General features: G+C 42.7%; 1 long non-coding RNA gene across 1 annotated transcript; it reads right to left on the reverse strand.

The window, feature by feature from the left end:
- Positions 1 to 6,805: 6,805 nt before the first annotated feature.
- LOC127330605 (uncharacterized) lies at positions 6,806 to 10,056 on the reverse strand. The gene is made up of 2 exons (XR_011751113.1): positions 9,782 to 10,056; positions 6,806 to 7,073 (listed from the first exon to the last, which is right to left on the reverse strand). It is a non-coding gene; the product is annotated as an uncharacterized lncRNA (long non-coding RNA).
- Between the last annotated feature and the right edge of the window lie 12,055 nt (positions 10,057 to 22,111).

Consider the following 22,111-nt stretch of genomic DNA (forward strand, 5'->3'; position numbering starts at 1 on the left):
AGTAGTGCCCTGCCAAGTCAAAGGAAATTCTAAGTTAAGAAAGAATGCATCGAGTACAAAATTATATCGAGTACAGAATGCTAAGGCAATAGAACTATGTCAGTGGGCAAATGATGGGCGTCACAACGATCCAGGATGGATTCGAGGGGATGGTGTCTTCTTGGCTAAAGCGAGTCAAGCGCATGACCTCATCCAAGAGCTCCTTGTCTGAATAAGATGTGGCATTGAAGAGGGTTGAGTCCTTGGGGCTGGTATACAATCACATCGGGTGGCTCATGGCCATCCCTAGTTGAATACGACACTTCAAGAAGAGGGAAGCAAACTCGGTGCCGAGCATCGTCTGACCCCTAGAGTTTTTCAGATCCAGGACCCTTTCATATAACTCATCGGCTGCTAGCTTCTCTTCGGCAGTCAGGATATTCCTTCAGGTTTTTGTTCAGCTTAGCCTCTAGAACATCCGAAAACTTCGGCAGGTCAGAGCGGTGGGTCGGAGCCTGCTGCTCCCTGGGGCAAAACCACTTCTGCCTCCAGCCTTGGACCGACTCCTTCATCGGGAAGTGAAATACTTCACCTCCTTGCGGACGGCAAAGCCAACTCCGCCCAGAATGTAGGGGCCGTTGTTACCACAGTGGCGCTTGAAGAAGAATATTCTCTTCCACAAGCTCCAGTTTGGCTCGATGCCCAGGAAACTCTCGCCCTGGTGATAAAAATGGCGAGATGCAGAATAGAATTTGGCGTCAGCTGCCAGAGCTGGATACCGTAGGTGAAGAGAAGGCAGCGAAGGAATTCGTGGGCTGGAAGAGAGAGCCCATGGTACAAGAACGCGGAAAACATCACAACGAATCCGGCGGGAGGCTTGGGGCGAGATTCTGCACCTGGAAACTTGATGTTCTTCTCGTTACCGGAGATCAACCCCAAGTGGCGCATCTTGTTCTCCTCGCGCTTGGTCATGCTAGACCGCTTCCAGTCCCATTGGGGACCCTTGGCGGCGGCATCCGCTGCGGTGGAGGACCTCAACGCAACGGCGGCCGGCTTTGATGCAGCGGCGCTGGAGGAGGTGTCTACCCTCTTCTTCCCCATCTCGTCGGAGGATGCTTTCCTCACTGCTCCGAGAGCTTTGGTGTGGTGGAAATGGAGTGAAGTTGGGAGGCAGGAGATGAAGATAATGAGCGGCGAAGTGACGAACCGGCCTCCTCCTTCCGTTTATAAAGAGCTATAATTCTCAATATTAGCCATTAAATCTGTGCCGTTAAAACCGAGAAGAGAATCTGACCCTACACGTGTCACAGTGGGAGAGAAAATAGCGGCCTACTACCTCCACTACGCACGAGGATCATGGAAATGCATCGGTTAATGCGTGGTGATTGGTCTTTTCCAAACTGACCGCCCAGTCATGGGTTGGGCCCACCAAGTCATGTCTCGTCAGTTGCGCCGCATCGGTTGCTACGTCGGCGATGACGTCATCAAAAGTATCGACTCCCTCCATGGTGGAGCACCTGGACCAATTTTGGAACCTGAAGAAATCTACAGTATTCGACTCAGCCATTTACAACCTATACATGGCTATTACACAGCCATCCACAGGATCGGGGGCTACTCCCACCGGGCTCGTTGATTGAATCCTCGCTGACAATAACGGACTTAGCAGTTCGAAATTCCACATCCAAGGAAGAAACGAACCCGAAGGTTCGGGCTTTAACTTCGACGGACCCGAAGGTTTCAAATTTGTTTATAGATCCAAAGGTTCTGGCAATCCGGGGTCGAGCCCGGGGACTCGAATCTGTGTAGGGTAACAATGTTTTGCTCCGGTAGTTAACAAGTCTCGGTTTATCGAGTAAATCTGGGCTCATTACTCCATACCTTACGCATACTTGACCGCTCAGCATTTACCGAGCCTACATTTTCTGAAGACCCGATAGATTGGAAAGCATCGGTGCAGTGCATTTTGCATCATCATTATTGCTACATATAGTGTTAGTTTTCATTGTTATTGGCCTTCATACATTGTTCTTTATGGATTTTTAGACGATTTCGGGGACTTTCCTACAAAGTCCCCTTCTTTGGTATTTAATTCCTGGGAGGCAGAAAACCTCCTTTTTCGTATTTTATTTGTTTCAGGACTTTCTGGATCACAAAATTCGAGGGAAAAATACCTGATCATTTTTTCACCTGAAGGAGGGCAGGGAGCGAAAGAATCACGCGAGAGGGGCCATGGGGTGCAAACGACACCAGGTAGCATGGCCCAACCTTCTGGCCGTGCCACCCATGCCCGTTTGCACCTCGGGCATCGTTTCACCCCCTCCCTTTTATTCCAGACGCTCCGTTTCGCCCAAAAACCTAAGCCATATGTTTCCCGAGATTTATTAAGGTGGCAGCAGAGGCGAAAGTCCCCTCCTACTCCGGGAAAGGGCAGATCCTTCTGCACCGGTGCCTCCGGTGAAGGGGAAAGCGACGCCATCGACATCCCCACTCCTCCTTGGCTTGGTAGGAGGCATCTCCATCGACATCTCTACCAGCACCATCATCACCACCATCTCCATCTACGAGATCGACGCCATCCCCCTCATAGTTTGTGTTGAATTGAACCCCGGATATTGTTTTTAGTGCTATTAATTGCATGTTCATGATTTGTGATTTTTCATTATTTGGTGGTGATATTATATATTCAGATTGTGTTGGAACCATTATACCTCTGGTCCATATCATGTTTGTCACTTGTGAGTAGTTCCCCACGTTCCTGAGGGCATAGGATGGTCTGGCTATGATTCTATATGATGTACCATGAGTATTTGGTCAACTTTTCTATCTTTTATGTTGTTCTATGATGGTTTTATGCGAATGTTGACTGCATATTACTTCACCTATATGGGCTCATAGGGATGCACTTTGATCTAATGCATTAGTGTTGGAGGGGTCGGAATGACAGAAATCGTCTTCCAACACTATGGGTTACATTAGAGGGGTTTACGTCGGGGACCCTAAATCTTATGGCTATGATGGGAAATTTATGTCTTAGTAATTCCTACACTTGCACATGAAAATGGCTCTAGGATCCATCATAAGGGGTGTATTTTCACATGCTTCTCGCTGCACCTAAATAAGGCTACGCCCCTAATTGAATAAAGCTTGACAATATATTTACCATGTTCTTTAGAACTCAGATGCTAGTGAATCCATGCCGCCCTCAGAAACTTTGGTCTGGTATAAGCAGGTGCATAGAGGATTGGACTTTCTCTCATCGAGAGCATTTACTTATTTGCTATTTACTTTCCGCACTTTATTTCTATTGCAACCTATATACCCAAAACACCAAAACCGTTACTTTATTATTACTGCTTTCTTGTTATTTTTTCTAACCAATACCTTCAGCTCCTCGTTGGTTCGAAAACCTTTCTTTATTGAAAAGTACTACAATTGATCTCCTGCACTTGTGAGCCATCAATCGGCTGGTGTCCACTTCAGTCCCTACCCGAAGCTTCGCTTCAGCCAATCACTCGGGGGAAACTGATGTGGGCATTACCCTTCGGGTATTCGACATTGTCCTACCTCGTCTAGCCCAATAGGGGCCCATCTGGAGCACCGTAGCCCAAGGAGGTCCAGGACATCGGTTGCACGATGATTAGATGGAAAGTGTCGAATTCTTGAAGCACAAGACGAGGAGAGGTTCAAATATGGAAGAAGTAGATAGATTACCTTTGTATTGTTAACGAATCTGGCTAGGACTCTCAGGACCTGGCCTTCTATATAAAGGCCAGGAGAGGGCTGCCAGATCTCTCTCTCAACCTTTTACGCATAAACCAAACCCTAGCCACCTTGGCTCTGGGTGAGAACACATCCACGCGGTCCATCAACTACCCCATTGTAATCGATTCCATCCATAATCAAGATCAGACAGGCATGACGTACGGGTATTACCTCTACGAGGGCCTCGAACCTGGGTAAATCTCGCCTCCCGCTTGTCTCGAATTCGACTTTTAGTGCTAACATGCAGGCTTCCACTAACCCTAAACCCCCATGGTGGGCATTGCCGAGGAGCTACCTCGTCATGTGGCTCTAAGCCACCTCTTCGACAACAGGGCCTAGGGCAACGGGTTTGTCCAGATGGCCGAGGACCAAATGGAGCTCTAGTTTAAGATCTTCCCGGCCAAGCACTACTATGTGTAGTGCTCCCTTGTGATGGGGTGGTGATGACGCATGCATGATGAAGACGGCGGTGATGTTGGTTGTAGATTTTGAAGTGGCTAGGGATTGATGAAGAATGATTCTAGGGCTTGTACGTTATGTGAGGTGGTATACTAACCCCTCACATGATGCTAAAAACTTGTGGTGTTGTGGGTGGTAGGATTACACCCAATTTTTATGTGGTGGTAGGATGACACCATAGGGGCTAGTGTGATCGTTAGTCAGATAACGCTAGCAAGTAGATTGAACTTGTGTGATGCTTTTGCCTACATGATCATGCATGATTACATTGCTTAGCTTATGTGCTTCACTTGTCTTGCAATTCTATGTTCCTTGATGTCACTCTTATGCTCTTTCTTGGTAGAAGTTCAACTGGTATGTGGTCTACTATGGAAGAGTTCCGAGTGTACAATTTCTCGGAGGAGGTTGGCCTCTTGTGAATGGATACGAGAATAACCTCCACAAAGGGTACAAGACAAGGGAGGAGGAAAAATAAGCTTACTCGAAGTTCTTATCGCAGCAGGCAGGCTACTACGTGCATCCATAAGTCGAGGTACCTGAATCTCCACCTAAAATCGTAGGTCACGGTGAAGGGAGCAGTCTGAAAAACTTGATCATCGCGGTCTTTTTGATTTGGATCATCTATCGCATGCGGTCATCAAATAGTCTGATCACTTGTAATACCCTAAACCCTTGAATCGTCGATGATAACCTCACCAAAGGTGCGTGCAAGGTGACCATATTGGGCCTTATACGGGCTGCCCCACATTATGCTTTGCATGAACGGAGCCAAAAAAAAACACGATTTGTGGCCTTCCAAACATGCCGGCCTTTACTTCTCCCCTTATGCAGCTAGCAACATTGTTGGCAACCAAACATAGTGCACAACATGGCCCAAGCTCTGTTTCCCCTCATACGGCATCCAACGGGCCAAATGAAGAAACGCGAGAAATCCCATGCGAGCAACCAATCATACCCTAGCTGTATAACAAAAAATACAGATGATAACATCGGTGGTTTTGTTGGAAACCAAAACTAGACTACGGCCTTCTTGGTACTACATGGAGGTGAACCTAACATGTGCGCTCTGCTGCAGGTGGCCATCTTGGAGTTCGTCGGTATGTAGATCACGAGGAAAAATCTTCAAAATCATACACAAAAATTCCAACCTGCCCAAAGAAGCGCAACATGCCAACGCGTAGCCAAGGGAGCCTAGAGATTCCTAGCACCCCTATAAGAGCATCTCCAAGAGCCTTTGTATATCTTTCTAGAATTGCCAAAAACTGAAAATATAGCAACTAGGTCTCAAACTATTGCTCCAACAACATTTATATCCGTGCCCCCCATACAATAATATAGGAAGCTTGCTATGCTAGGACCTCCACTTCGTATATTTACGAAGCATGTATCCACTTTGTATACCTTGCTCGAGATACAGAATATCTTCTTTGCTGAAGTTTCCAGTAGGCGTCCCTCTGCCCTACAGACTTTCCCAGCCCGACCATTGTTCCGCCACCTTTGTTGTCGGTCGACATGGCGCCGCCTCCTTCGCGGTCCTCGATGCCCCTCCCCACCTTTCTCCTCAAGCACTCGCTGCTCGGACGCGGAATCAAGCCTCTCGTGCCCCGCAGACTTGTCGGCCTGTTCGGCCCAGTGAAGGTCGTCGCCGGTAGGGGAGAAGGTCCGATCGGCTCATGGTGGTCGCGCCCATCCTTCGCCGCTACCCATGAATCCTCTAGCGCCAGAGCTATGCAGTGAACCGGCCCACCATCTCTGCGAGCTGACACGCCGTCGGCCACCCCGTGCGCACCACTCCGACCGGATCTGTCGATTCTGGCTGATTCCCACCGGATTGAACCCTACTAGGAGAATAATAAAAGAGAGAAGGAAGGGGAATAAAGAAAAAACAGAGAAAATGAGGTGGGCATGGTGGTGCTGGTTTTGGCTTGGTATTCTAGCAATGCTAGCAAAGCACATTTTGACTAGGATTGCTATACCTTCTCTCCCCTCCCCTTTTTTATACCAAAATTTTCCATTGCTATTATAGCAATGCTATTGGAGATGCTCTAACCACGCATAGAAGGTGCAGGGGATACTGAAATCAGACAAAAGACAGAAGAACCAACATTAATAATTAGCAAGCAATTTCTCGATCCTCCTCCATCGTGGTGTTTCTCTCTGGTGTCTAAGGTGTCAAGGTGGGACCCCACGGGGATTTCACTTATAGTTTATTTTTATTTTCTAGTTAAAATTTTACTTTTAAAATTTATAGTAAAAAAAGCAAAATGCACTACAAGTGGGATCTACACTAGTAGGGAAAGGCTTATCTGTGGCGCACCTAAATGCATATTCTGTGTCGTATGGGCGGTACGCCACAGAATCTTCGCCATTAAAATAAGGATTATATGGCGCACCTGCCCATGCGCCACAAAATTAAGACATTTTGTGGTGCACCTATGTCTCGGTGCGCCACAGAAATAGGTTCACCACAGAATTAATTTCAGGTGCGCCACAGAATTAGTCACCTGTATACACGATTTTGTACTGCTTGCTATACACATACAAGTTATATACAACAATATATAGATATATTACACATGTTATATATAGCAGTATAAAAATATAATATAAGTAGCATGTATATTGCACAAATATAATATAAACATCATCATCACATTACTTAGAGCCCGATCGAGATACACATATAGTCTCGATTCATACAAATTTTTACATACAAATCTTAATTCATACAAAGTTCATCATCTCAAGATACAAATAGATGAGAGTCACTACGAGCATCATCGCGATGAAAGTGGTCTTCATCCGGTTCCTCCTCTGCTCCCTCCTCTCTCCCGGCAGGCTCGCTTGCATCGCCCCCGAGTGTGTAGTGACTAAAATGGAAGAAAGACCAAAATAAACGAAGAAGGTCAAGACAAATAAGAGCCAACTAGAATCGAATGAATAAATGCCTCGTACATTGTTGGTCAAAACAAATATTAACATTCAGGGACGGCTTAAGTGAGGCCAAGTCTGATGCACAAGAGTTTGATATTTGTGCCATCTTACCAGGCTCACTTACGCCACCCCAGAGTGTACGGTGACCAAGCATTCTAATCATCGGCACTATCTCAAAGAAAGACCAAAATAAGCGAAGAAGGCCAAGTAGGATCAAATAAATAAATGCTTCATACATTGTTGGTCGAAACAAATATTAACATTCATGGATGGAGTTAGTGAGGCCAGGTAGGATGCACAAGAGATTGATATCTATGCCATCACACCAGGCTCACTGGCTCCACCCCATAGTGTACAAGTGACCAATCATTTTAATCATCGGCACTAAAATGGAAGAAAGACCAAAGTTAATGAAAAATGCCAACTCAAATACGAGCCAAGTAGTATCAACTAGATAGTATATGCCTCATACTTTGTTGGTCTAAACAAATATTAACACTCAGAGATGGTGTAAGCGAGGCCGGGTAGGATGCACAAGAGATTGATATTTGTGTCATCACACCAGGCTCGCTTGCACCACCCCCGAGTGTACAAGTGACCAAACATTCTAATCATCGGCACTAAAATAGAAGAAAGACCAAAATGAACAAAGAATGCCAACTCAAATACGAGTCAAGTAGTATCAACTAAATAGCATGCCTCCTACTTTGTTGATCGAAGCAAATATTAAAATTCAGGGATGGGGTCAGCGAAGGCAAGTAGGATGCAAAAGAGATTGATATTTGTGCCATCACACCAGGTTTACTGGCCCCACCCCAGAGTGTACGGGTGACCAAACATTCTAATCATCGGCAAGGAGGATTTGAAGGATTATTTTTCTTAGTCTTGAACAGAGGTGCTATTCACAATTATCACAGAGAATTAAAATCCAAGTCATAGTATTTGTTCTTAGTTTACAAATTTGTGCCTCAGCCTATGCATCATTGGCTAGGTTAAGATAACAAGCCTATATATGTTCTTATCAGTGTAATTGTCCAACATCAATTCTAACCATGCATGGGCTGGATATCATCACCTTGCACCACACATAAATAAAAGTTAGATGATCAATGATCATCTATATCCAACATCCATGCCACCATAAACAAGCATACAAGCTTATATATAGAGCAAGCCAACCAAGTAGCACATAGCCACAACAAAGTCACATCTAGCAAACTAGCAAGCTCACATCAGGGAATAAATAAAAGTAGTCAAATTCATCTACCCTTCAACTAGACCTTGTCTAGGAGGATTTGAAGGATTATTTCTCTCAGTCTTGAACAGAGGTGTTGTTCACAATCATCACAGAGAATTAAAATCTAATTCATAGTATTTGTTCTTAGTTTACAAATTTATGCCTCAGCCTATGCATCATTGGCTAGGCTAAGATAACAAGCCTATATATGTTCTTATCAGTGTAATTGTCCAACATCATTTCTAACCATGCATGGGCTGGATATCATCACCTTGCACCACACATAAATAAAAGTCAGATGATCAATGATCATCTATATCCAACAGCCAGGCCACCATAAACAAGCATACAAGCTTATAGAGCAAGCCAACTATGTAGTACATAGCCACAACAAAGCCACATCTAGCAAACCAGCAAGTTCACATCAGGGAATAAATAAAAGCAGTCAAATCCATCTACCCTTCAACTAGACCTTGCCTAGGGGGATTTGAAGGATTATTTCTCTCAGTCTTGAACAAAGGTGCTGTTCACAATCATCACAGAGAATTCAAAGCCAAGTCATAGTATTTGTTCTTAGTTTACAAATTTGTGCCTCAACCTATGGATCATTGGCTAGGCTAAGATAACAAGGCTATATATGTTCTTATCAGTGTAATTGTCCAACATCAAATAGTAGGCAGTAGCATCATCACCACACATTCATCATCTATATTCATCATCATCACCACACATTAATCATCACCACACATTCATCATCATATATTCCAAGTACTGGTAGATATGAAATGCTCACAGAAGAAATGAATTGCTAACGGAAGAAATGAAATGCTCACAGAAGAAATGAAAAGAACTTGAAAATGCCCATATATATATACTGCTAGCACTACAACAGTTTTTCAAAACCTAGAGCATATATTATCAAAACCTGGAGCATTTAATATTCTCCAGAAATCATATGCTTGTACCAGCACCATACATTCATCACCATTCTACAACAGATATAAATAACAAAGAATCATATGCTTGTACCAGCACCATACATTCACACCATTCTCCAACAGAGATAAATAACAAGGAATCATATGTAATTGTCCAACATCAAATAGTAGGCAGTAGCATCATCACCACTGCTATTGTAAGAATTATTTCTATAGCATGATAAGCATCATCATATATAGAGCATACCCTCAATGAACACAAGTGTATAACCATCTAATTAAGATGCCAGTACTTAGCTACTTGAGAAAGAAGAATTAAGATGCCAGTACTTAGCAACGAATTCATGGTCGATCATGGCCAGAGAGGAGAGCGGGAGGGGGCACAGGGGAGAGGCAGGGGATCTCACCGACGGTGTCCGGAGAGGGAGGGGGCCATAGGGGAGAGGGGGGAGGGGGAGAGGAGGCTCACCGACGACGGTGCGGAGGACGTTGAGGCAGGGGATCACACCGACGGTGGCGCAAAGGATCGGTGATGGAGATCGGGGCGGCGTCACCTCCACGCCCTCCTTCTCCTTCTCGTCGCCGTCCGCGTCACCATCCTCCTTGGTGGGGGTGGGGGATTTGTGAGGGTACGGGTAAAGATATACTGGGAGGACCTTATTTTTGTGGCTCATCCACCTTGGTGCCCCACATAATCCCTTATTTTGTGGCGCACTCACCTTGGTGCGCCACATAATGCTTTATTTTTGTGGCGCATCCACCTCGGTGCGCCACTGGATGTCTAATTTATGTGGCGCACGTGGTACTGTGCGCCACAAAAATAGTGTACCCAATGATTGGCGCTCGCCAGTTGTAGGGCCCACCTTATTTCTGTGGTGCATGCTTCTTCAGTGTGCCACAAAAATAAGCTACTTCTGTGGCGCACCACATCTGGTGCGCCACAGAAAGCGCACACAAAACCGGTGCGCCACAGAATAACATCCCATCTATAGCTAGTTTCCTACTAGTGCTAAATGGGATCCAACTTGACACCCTACTGATGTCTCTCTCCTCTCTATCTCTCTCTTCTCATCCCAGTGTCACATCTTCCTCCATCGATGGACTTGGAAGAACCAGACTGAGGCGGAGGATGGCGGCGGCCAAGAAACCCTAGGGAGATGAGAGAGGTGAAGTTGCAGGGGAGGGACTCACCGAAGAGAATGTTCGGCCGTGTCCTTCTGCGACGTATGGCGGCGACGTCCCGGTCCCCAGATCGGCGTCCACGTCGTCGCCTCCTTCGCTCTCGCTTAGCTTTGTTCCTTGAAGAAGATACACGGGGTCTAGGTGTCGGCGAGTTTGGGGTGGGGATTTCTCAGGATGTGCCGGTATAACAATCGAAAAATCAGAGAAGTAAACGGGCTTCCAAGGAAGTTTCGGAATTTGGTAGTGGGCCTTAGTGGGTTGCTCCAGTTTGGGCTTCTATTACTTCAAAGCCGGACCAAACTGAAAGAATATCTTAGAGAAATCTTAGGGAAAATAAACGGGATGGAAACAAGAATTGTTGAATGGGCATGTTGATGAGGTGGATAGGCTGCATGTTGAGAGAAATCACTTAGATGCTATAGATATATCACATTGAATATGTACAATAAAATAAATTGGAGTATGAGATATCACATTGACACCAAACTCAGGTGTTTACTCTACAGTCGCACGATGACTTATAGTATGTCTACTACAATAAATTTTATCGGACTCTGGTTGGTAAGGGGCGGGGACCGCGGCGCACCTACAGCTACACCATTGTTTGTAGTCATCGTTAGGTGGCCCAGTGACCTATTCATAATTTTATTACTTTGATTATTTTCTATACTGTTTTTAATGATTATTAATAGATTGGTGGATATCTTTTCGCAAAAAAATAGACGAAGAATCTTTTTAGTAATTAGATGTAGGCTGGATAAGTGACTTTTTCCCCGAGCACAGCCTGGAAAAGTTTTTCTCGCAGCAATAAATTGTAGCCTGAAAAAGGGAAGCGAGTATAGCTGAAGCACCTCCCGCACGTCTACCTCGATATCCAACAACCAGGTCAATGTCATGTGGCCCCTAGCACAACCAGTTCCCACATGTCAGAGTTGGTCATAGAGAAATTCCACGCATGAACGCATCTGACCAGCTACGCATCGTCGTTTTCTTCACGAATCACGAGTACCAGGCACCCGCCTACGCAAAGCTTCCATTTCTGGGCGCTCTCCATGCTCCTACGAAACCCTCGCGTCGCCTCCCCTATCTCATCCCCAGATGCCCAGACCTAAACCCTAGATCTTGCCTCCTCTCTCTCGCGCCGCCACGCCAAGCCCATCTACTCCTCGCGAGGTACGTGGCCGTAGGCTTGTAGCTAGCTATCTCTCTGTTGCCACCCCGTCGAGCGTGTGTACGACCGTACGCGCGCGTCGAGCCATGGAGATCTCGCCGCGAAAAGGGGCAGAGAAGAGCATCAACTCTCTGTCCGGGCCTGGTCTCGACGTGGGTGCTTCGCGGGGTGATCTGCGGCAAGGCGGTGATGGAAACGAAATGGAAGCCTTCGTCTCTGGGGGCGAGGGCTCCGGCGGCGCTGCTCTTGCTGCTGTACAAGCCAGAGCCGAAATTGGCCGGCGTGTAAGCGGGCGGAAAAGGAAGATGGGTAGTGAAGGTCGCCACCGCGCCTCGCGCTCCAAGCCAGCGCCTAGTTCGCGTACTCGTGAGTCGCTTCCCCGGAAGAAGAAGCTTCCGAAGGGTTACTGGGAGGAGCAACAGAAAAATTGGTCGTCTTCTTCTGATGATACGGAAGAGGAGGAGGAGGGGGTGTCTATCAATAAGAAGATGGAGGAGGAGGAGGAGGAGGAGGAGCTCGTGGCCGCGGTGGCTATGAAGGAGATGGATGCGGAGGAGGGGGAGGAGGAAATTGTGACAGTGAATGAGAAGGTCGGCGTGGAAGATGAGCAAGATCAAGGGCCAGCCTCCGTCGAGATCCGGCAGAAACTGGCGGAGGAGGTCGATGTGGAGGGGCAGAACCAGAAATTGGCGGTGAATGAGGAAGTCAGTGTGGAGGAGGAGCAGCTAGCCTCCTTGGAGACCCAGAAGAAGAAAAACATGGCCAGCAGGGATATGGTCCTGAAGAAGTCAGCCGCTAGCGTCGAGGTTGCAGAGATGGAGGAGGAAGAGGAGTCAGGGGATGAGGAAGATAATTTCCAGTATGACGAGGACTATGTCCCAGAGGAAGAGGAGGAGGAGGATGACGAAAAGGAAAAGGAAGAAGGTGAGAAGGTTGAGGAGTCTGAGATAGATGAATATAAGGAAGAGGTTGAAACGGACTCATCGGAGGAGAAAGATGAAGAGGAGAAGGATGAAGAGGAGAAGGATGAAGAGGAAAAGGATGAGGGTGAGTCTGAGATGGATGAATCTGAGGAAGATGTTGAAACTGACTCATCGGAGGAGGAGGAGGATGAAGAGGAAAAGGAAAAGGGTGAGAAACTGGCGGAGGAGGACGATGTGGAGGGGCAGGACCAGAAACTGGCGGTGAAGGAGGAAGTCGGTGTGGAGAAGGAGCACCTAGCCTCCGTGGAGATCCAGAAGAAGAATAACATGGCCATCGGGGACATGGTCCTGAAGAAGTCAGCCGCTAGCGTCGAGGACGCAGAGATGGAGGAGGAAGAGGAGTCAGGGGATGAGGAAGATCATACCAAATATGATGAGGACTATGTCCCAGAAGAAGACGAGGAGGAGGATGACGAAGAGGAAAAGGAAGAAGGTGAGAAGGATGAGGAGTCTGAGATGGATGAATATAAGGAAGAGGTTGAAACGGACTCATCGGAGGAGAATGATGAAGAGGAGAAGGATGAAGAGGAAAAGGAAGAAGGTGAGAAGGATGATGAGTCTGAGATGGATGAATATAAGGAAGAGGTTGAAACGGACTCATCGGAGAAGGAAGATGAAGAGGAGAAGGATGAAGAGGAAAATGATGAGGGGGAGTCTGAGATGGATGAATATGAGGAAGAGGTTGAAACTGACTCATCGGAGGAGGAGGAGGAGGATGAAGAGGAAAAGGAAGAGGATGAAAAAGAAGAGGGTGAGGAGAAGGAAGAGGTTGAAACGGACTCATCGGAAGACGAGAAGGAAGATGGAGAGAAGGATGAGGGGGACAAGGTGTTGGAGGAGACTAAGATAGATGAATCTGAGGAAGAGACTGAAACAGACTCGTCAGAGGAGGAAGAAGAAAAGGAGGAGGCTGAGATGCATGGAACCGATGAGATGGATGAAATGAATGCCTCGGAGGATGAGGTACAGTCGCAATGGGTTGTAGATGACTATAATGGTCACCAGCAGCAGGTTGTGGCTGCAAATGAGGCGGAGGTGCTTCCCAAGCTGGAACCTGAGCCGCCGTTGGTGGTTCTGTCGGACACTGATTCCAGTGAAGAAGAAGTACAAGAGGAAGAGGCAGAGGCAGCTGCAACGGAGGACGAGCCGCAGGTTGCCGTGGAGACGGGTGGTGAGAGCGACAGCGACGACGAGCAGGAAGTTGCGAGCAATCAAACTAGTGAAGACTGAGGACAAGAGAGTCGCAAGCCGGACCCAGACCTCGCCGCTGTCTCCCCGTCGCTCGTGCCACAGCAAGGACCTTGGGGGGCGCACGAAGTAGCACTGATCTGGTATATTTTCCTACAGCTACAAAACCATGCACTTGGGTTTTTCAGAGTCGTCGGTATCATGAATTCATGCAGACTTGGTCTGCAGCTTGATTGCTTGTCATATTATTAAAATTTGGTGACTTGTATTTGCTTTCCGTATGAGAGTGTTGTTGTTGTTGTGCGAACCATCATGTACTTTTTGGAGCTGGATTGATCGTACTGGAGTATTGTTGCAACATGAAATGCCTTCGTCATTTGATATATACCTTGTGTTTCATGAAATCTGTAACATGGTTGTGATCCCTCGTTGTTTACCTATGTAAGAAGGAAAGAACTCACTACAGGAGAACAGATCTTTGCTGTGTATCAAAAATACATGGCGAAGGCCAGAAAAAACTCGGCAAAAGTCTTTGCCTCGTGTGTTTTTTCTTTGCCTGAGTTTATTTTCGAAATTTACCGTCTGTGTCTTCTTTGCCGATTGTATTTTGGCAAACACTTGGCAAAGGAGGTCTTTGTCGAGTACCACGAAATATGACACTCGTCAAAGACCGAAACACTCAGCAAAGAAACGTTTTCCCATAGTGACATGGTAACTTGAAAATTTGCAAATATTAGTAGCTTTTGCAAATGTAACGTGCGGAAGCTAATACTCTCAGATGGAATGTATATGAGTGGTACTTTTAGGATAAAAATATCAGGGCATTATGTATATGCAATGCAATATGTCTTCGCAGATACAGAATAAGTGTCCTGGAGGGGGCATATATAATCTGATAACTTATAGTGAAGAGCAAGTATATTTGGATGCCGTGCGATATCTATCCATTTGGGAAAGCTATTTGGTTGACGATAGTGATGCCAAAACTATATCAGATAGCAAGATCATATAACTTATAGTGAAGCAATACCATTAAACTATATCAGATAGCAAGAGAAGTTCTCAGTTGTATCATGTAAAATCTAAATATGTCATTACTTTTATCATACGAAAACATTTTGCACAATGTTTTGTCTTCATTGTGCAAGCCACAAAAGTTCACATTTCTGGTGAAGAATCCAATCTCACAAGTTGTATCACAATCTATTTATGATTTATGATATTTCATAGAACTTGAGGGTGAACCGAGGACATGTCTCATGCGGCCATGCCATAGAAGGATTGCTCTCTACCGGAGTGGTAGTCACTACCCCTAGCCAGGCCATGTGCACCGTTACACATGGACCTTTTCTTGTAATGGCAACATTGCATGATTGGATAACTATATCTGATGGGAAAATTCAGTCGGGAAGGGAGGCCTTGTCCATTCGTTATCACAAATATGTGATGTAAATTCATGCTTTTGTCTTGAATGGAGTTTGAATGCCAAGAAGCCTACGGCATTAGAAAAGAAAATAATCAATCCACCTCCCTACCAAATGAGAATCATGCGCTAACACAGCCTCAAGGTGGCCTCCTCTTTTCTTATCATCTACATGAGTTCGTTGACATCGACAGGAGTTGGGTCCTTAAGGGAGTTCCAGTTCATCGACGATTTCCTATTGTCAAACGTGTTCTAGGAATCCTTTGGTTCAACTGTTACAGCCGTCCACGCCTTCTTGTTTTGCCTTCACTATCTCGTATTGCACTCCTACAAAGAAAACCATATCGAATCTCAAAGGTCTACAACGGAGTAAAGTAGCTATTGGTTGCACTAACTATGGTTGTCGCATCGTTTGATGTAGAGGTTGAGATATTTCCCATCTTTGAAAAAAAGTTGCACTTACCTTGGAACGGGGTGTCGATAGCAAAGAACATCAGTATTACGCAGGAAGAAAATAAGTCCATTAGAGTTTAATGCTTTTCATAGGCATACTTTTATCTATAAATGGGTTTTTCTATATTATTATGGTATACTAAATGTAATGTACCAGTAAATCAAATGATAGTCGATGATGATGATAAACAACTAACAAACAAAAAATCTGAATAGAATAATACACAACAAAATCTTCCAAGCATAACTCTACAAATGTACAAATTATTGTGGCTACAAATACTAAAATGTAATCACCAAGATAATAAGACCAATCACTTGACACGAGATGGAAATGATTGTCACGAAAAAGGTGAGTGATATTGTTCTTCAACGGGGTGGAAGGCCAAACGATGTCTACTTGATTTACTAACCAAAAAGTTTGATGAGCCGTATGATCTTCTCAACGTAAGAATTGCAAACTTAAGAGGGGCAAACCATTGCACCAACAACATGGCCTTTGCAAGACAACACGCAAAACAAACACTAATAGTCATTAGATCTCAACCTCAAAATTGCCGATAGTATTAACATCTTAATATGACAAGAGGCATCAAAGAGGTCCCTTGGATAATCATACCAAGGTTGTATGCTCACTACAAATTGAGGGATTAGCATTTGAGGTCAAACCGTGGAATATTTTGTGGTCTTGTGCGTGTGTGAATCAAGAAGATATGGGTTTTGCCATTGGCTACGGTCTCATCGTTGGTTAGATATTGAATGCTTCGAACCACATTTTTAGGTCATGGTTATAGACCAAGATATTATAAGTTGTTGTTTCACACTTCGAGAATTGGGCACAATACGACATGTTACGTTGTACGAGACGATATAGTAGAGATACCATAAATAATATATGAGTGAATCGAGTGACTTGTAGGATAGGCATCATCAAAGCTAACAGATACTGACACCATCATGTTCGGCAACCATGCAATAATTCTACCATGAGTAGGTAAGAAGTCATTGATCCATGAACTGAATTACATATTGGTATTGCTTATACAAAAATAGTCAAAAACTCCATCAAGCAAGGTTTATTCATAACATAAATGACAACCTGCAAATTAAACGTTGGGCCGGTGCTTTACTCTCACCTCCACACCCCCCCCCCCCCCCACACACACACACACACCCCTTGACACACACAAAGAGTAACTCACACACCCACATATAATCAATGCACACGACATGGTACACCTTCTTCTTTATTGATATTTGTTTGGAAAATTATACAATACATATGTTTTCTCTCTAGCATAATCAATGCACATGAGACACGTGTTCTCCATTAGTATATGATTTTCTTAAGAAATTGTTTAGCCATTGCTTTATATATAATTTGACAAAATAACAATCGGAGTTTATTACATTTTTCTGAAAAAAATGACACTATATTGATGACTTCTAATGTCTGAAAGATTTTAGTACGTACAACAATAGTTTAACTATGTTATGCAATTGTTTTTATAGAACTTATAAATATAAAAATGCACAAATTATGGTGACTACAAATACTAGAATGTAATCACCAAGATAATAAGACCAATCACTTGACACGATATGGGAATGATTGTCGCAGAAAAAGGTGAGTGATATTGTTTCTCAACGGGGTGTAAGGCCAAACAATGTACTTGATGTACTAATCAAAAAAGTTTGATGAGCCGTATAACCTGCTCAACACAAGAATTGCAAACTTAAGAAGGGCAAACCATTGCACCAACAACACAACATTTGCAAGACAACATGCAAAACAACCAATAATAATCATTAGATCTCAACCTCAAAGTTGTTGATAGTATTAAGATCTTAATCTGACAAAAGGCGTCAAGACGTATCCTAGGCACGTATTATTTTTATGGATAATCATAGCAAGGTTGTATGCTCACTACAAATTAAGGGAGTAGCATTTGAGGTCAAACCATGGAATATTTCGTGGTCTTGCGTATGTGAATCAAGAAGCTCCGGGTTTTTCCATTGGCTACGGTCTCATTGTTGGTTAGAGGTTAGATGCTTCGAACCACATTTTTAGGTCATGGTTCTAGACTAGGATATTATTGGTTGTTGTTTCACACTTTGAGAATTCGGCACAATACAACATGTCACGTTGTACGAGACGATATAGTAGAGATACCATAAAAAAATACATGGGTGAATAAAATGATTTGTAGGATAAGTATCATCAAAGTTAAAAGATACGGACATCATCATGTTCGGCAGCCATGAAATAATAATACCACAAGTAGGTAAGTAGTCATTGATCCATGAACTGAATTACGTATTGCTTATACCAAAACAGTCAAATACTCCATTAATCAAGCTTTATTCATAACACAAAAGACAACATGCAAATTAAATTTGTGACGGTGCTTTACGCTCACCTCCACACCCCCCTCTCGCCACCCCCCACACACCCCCTTCACACACACATAGTAACTCACTCACCCACATATAATCGATGCACATGACACGGTACACCTTCTGCTATGTATTTTTTTTATTGATTTTTGTTTGAAAAATTATATAGTGCATGTTTTCACTCTAGCATAACCAATGCACATGAGGCACTTGTTCTCCATTAGTATATGATTTTCTTAAGAATATTTTTAGCCATTGTTTTATATATAATTTGAAAAAATAACAATCGAAGTTTATTACATTTTGGTGAAAAATTAATGACACTATATTGATGATTTCTAATATGCATTAAAGATTTCAGTACGTATAGCAATAGTTCAACTATGTTATGCAATTGTTTTAATATAACTTATAAATATAAAATTGCAAAAATTATTGTGCCTGCAGATACTAAAATGTAATCACCAAGATAATAAGACCAATCACTTGATACGAGATGGAAATGATTGTCACAGAAAAAGGTGAGTGATATTGTTTTTCAACGGGGTGTAAGGCCAAACAATGTACTTGATGTACTAACCAAAAAAGTTTGATGAGCCGTATAACCTGCTCAACACAAGAATTGCAAACTTAATAGGGGCAAACCATTGCACCAACAACACGACATTTGCAAGACAACATGCAAAACAACCAATAATAATCATTAGATCTCAACCTCAAAGTTGTTGATAGTATTAAGATCTTAATATGACAAAAGGCGTCAAGAGGTATCCTAGGCACGTATTATTTTTATGGATAATCATAGCAAGGTTGTATGCTCACTACAAATTAAGGGAGTAGCATTTGAGGTCAAACCGTGAAATATTTCGTGGTCTTGCGTATGTGAATCAAGAAGCTCCGGGTTTTTCCATTGGCTACGGTCTCATTGTTGGTTAGAGGTTAGATGCTTCGAACCACATTTTTAGGTCATGGTTCTAGACTAGGATATTATTGGTTGTTGTTTCACACTTTGAGAATTCGGCACAGTACAACATGTCACGTTGTACGAGACGATATAGTAGAGATACCATAAAAAATACATGGGTGAATAAAGTGATTTGTAGGATAAGTATCATCAAAGTTAAAAGATACGGACATCATCATGTTCGGCAGCCATGAAATAATAATACCACAAGTAGGTAAGTAGTCATTGATCCATGAAATAAATTACATATTAGTATTGCTTATACCAAAACAGTCAAATACTCCATTAATCAAGCTTTATTCATAACACAAAAGACAACATGCAAATTAAATTTGTGACGGTGCTTTACACTCACCTCCACACCCCCCTCTCGCCTCCCCCCACACACCCCCTTCACACACACATAGTAACTCACACACCCACATATAATCGATGCACATGACACGGTACACTTTCTGCTATGTATTTTTTTATTTATTTTTGTTTGAAAATTTATATAGTGCATGTTTTCACTCTGGCATAACCAATGCACATGAGGCACTTGTTCTCCATTAGTATATGATTTTCTTAAGAATATTTTTAGCCATTGTTTTATATATAATTTGAAAAAATAACAATCGACGTTTATTACATTTTTGTGAAAAATTAATGACACTATATTGATGAGTTCTAATATGCCTTAAAGATTTTAGTACGTATAGCAATAGTTCAACTATGTTATGCAATTGTTTTTATATAACTTATAAATATAAAATTGCAAAAATTATTGTGGCTACAGATACTAAAATGTAATCACCAAGATAATAAGACCAATCACTTGATACGAGATGGAAATGATTGTCACAGAAAAAGGTGAGTGATATTGTTTTTCAACGTGGTGGAAGGCCAAACGATGTACTTGATATACTAACAAAAAAGTTTTATGAGTCTTATGATCTTCTCAATGTAAGAATTACAAACTTAAGAGGGGCAAACCATTGCACCAACAACATGGTCTTTGCAAGACAGCATGCAAAACGATTTCGTGGTCTTGCGTATGTGAATCAAGAAGCTCCAGGTTTTTCCATTGGCTACGGTCTCATCGTTGGTTAGAGGTTAGATGCTTCGAACCATATTTTTAGGTCATGGTTCTAGACCAGGATATTATAGGTTGTTGTTTAACACTTTGAGAATTGGGGTACGTACAATACAACATGTCATGTTGTACGAGATGATATAGTAGAGATACCATAAATAATACATGGGTGAATAAAGTGACTTGTAGGATAAGTATCATCAAAGTTAAAAGATACGGACACCATCATTTTCGGCAACCATGACATAATACTACCACAAGTAGGTAAGTAGTCATTGATCTAAGAACTGAATTACATATTAGTATTGCTTATACGAAGACAGTCAAATACTCCATTAATCAAGTTTTATTCATAACATAAATGACAACACGCAAATTAAATTTGGGTCGGTGCTTTACGCTCACCTCCACAACCCCCTCTCGCCTCCTCCCCCCCCCCCCCACACACACCGTCTTCACATACACATAGTAACTCACCCACCCACATATAATCGATGCACTTAACACGGTACTCCTTCTTCTATGTATTTTTTATTGATTTTTGTTTGAAAAATTATACAGTACATGTTTTTTCTCTAGCATAATCAATGCACATGAGGCACTTGTTCTCCATTAGTATATGATTTTCTTAAGAAATGTTTTAGCCATTGTTTTATATATAATTTGTAAAAATAACAGTCGTAGTTTATTACATTTTTTGTGAAAAATTAATGACACTATATTGAAGAGTTCTAATATGTCTGAAAGATTTCAGTACGTATAGCAATAGTTCAACTATGTTATGCAATTGTTTTTATAGAACTTATAAATATAAAATTGCACAAATTATTGTGGCTACAAATACTATAATGTAATCACCAAGATAATAAGACCAATCACTTGAGACAAGATGGAAATGATTGTCACATAAAAAGTGAGTGATATTGTTCTTCAACGGGGTGGAAGGCCACACAATGTACTTGATGTACTAACCAAAAAGTTTGATGAGCTGTATGATCTGCTCAACACAAGAATTGCAACCTTAAGAGGGGCAAACTATTGCACCAACAACATGGCCTTTGCAAGAAAACATGCAAAACGGCCACTAATAATCATTAGATCTCAACCTCAAAGTTGTCGATGGTATTAAGATTTTAATCTGACAAAAGGCATCAAGAGGTATCCTAGGCATGTATTATTTTTATGGATAATCATACCGAGGTTGTATGCTCACTACAAGAGAGTGGAATTTGAGCTCAAACTGTGGAATATTTTGTGGTCTTGCGTGTGTGAATCAAGAAGATCCAGGTTTTGCGATTGGCTACGGTCTCATCGTTGGTTAGCTATTAGATGCTTCGAGCTATATTTTTAGGTCATTATTCTGGATCAAGATATTATAGGTTGTTGTTTCACACTTTGAGAATTGGGCAGAATAGATGATATAGTAGAGATACCATAAATAATACATGAGTGAATACAGTGACTTGTAGGATAGGTATCATCAAAGCTAACAGATACGAACACCATCATGTTCGCAAAACCATTTAATAATACTACCACGAGTAGGTAAGCAGTCATTGATCCGTGAACTGAATTACATATTACTATTGTTGATACCAAAATAGTCAAATACTCCATTAAGCAAGCTTTATTTATAACTTTAAATGATAACTTGCAAATTAAAACACAAACATAGTAACTCACCCACCCACATATAATCGATGCACTTAACACTGTACACCTTCTTCTATTTATTTTTTTATTGATTTTTGTTTGAAAAATTATACACTACATATTTTCTCTCTAGAATAATCAATGCACATGAGGCACTTGTTCTCTATTAGTATATGATTTTCTTAAGAAATATTTTAGCCATTGTTTTATATATAATTTGAAAAAGTAACAATCGGAGTTTATTACATTTTTATGAAAAATTAATGACACTATATTGAAGAGTTCTAATATGTCTGAAAGATTTCAGTAC

This window comes from Lolium perenne, chromosome 2, assembly GCF_019359855.2.
Source record: "Lolium perenne isolate Kyuss_39 chromosome 2, Kyuss_2.0, whole genome shotgun sequence".
In the NCBI taxonomy this organism is placed as follows: domain Eukaryota; kingdom Viridiplantae; phylum Streptophyta; class Magnoliopsida; order Poales; family Poaceae; genus Lolium; species Lolium perenne.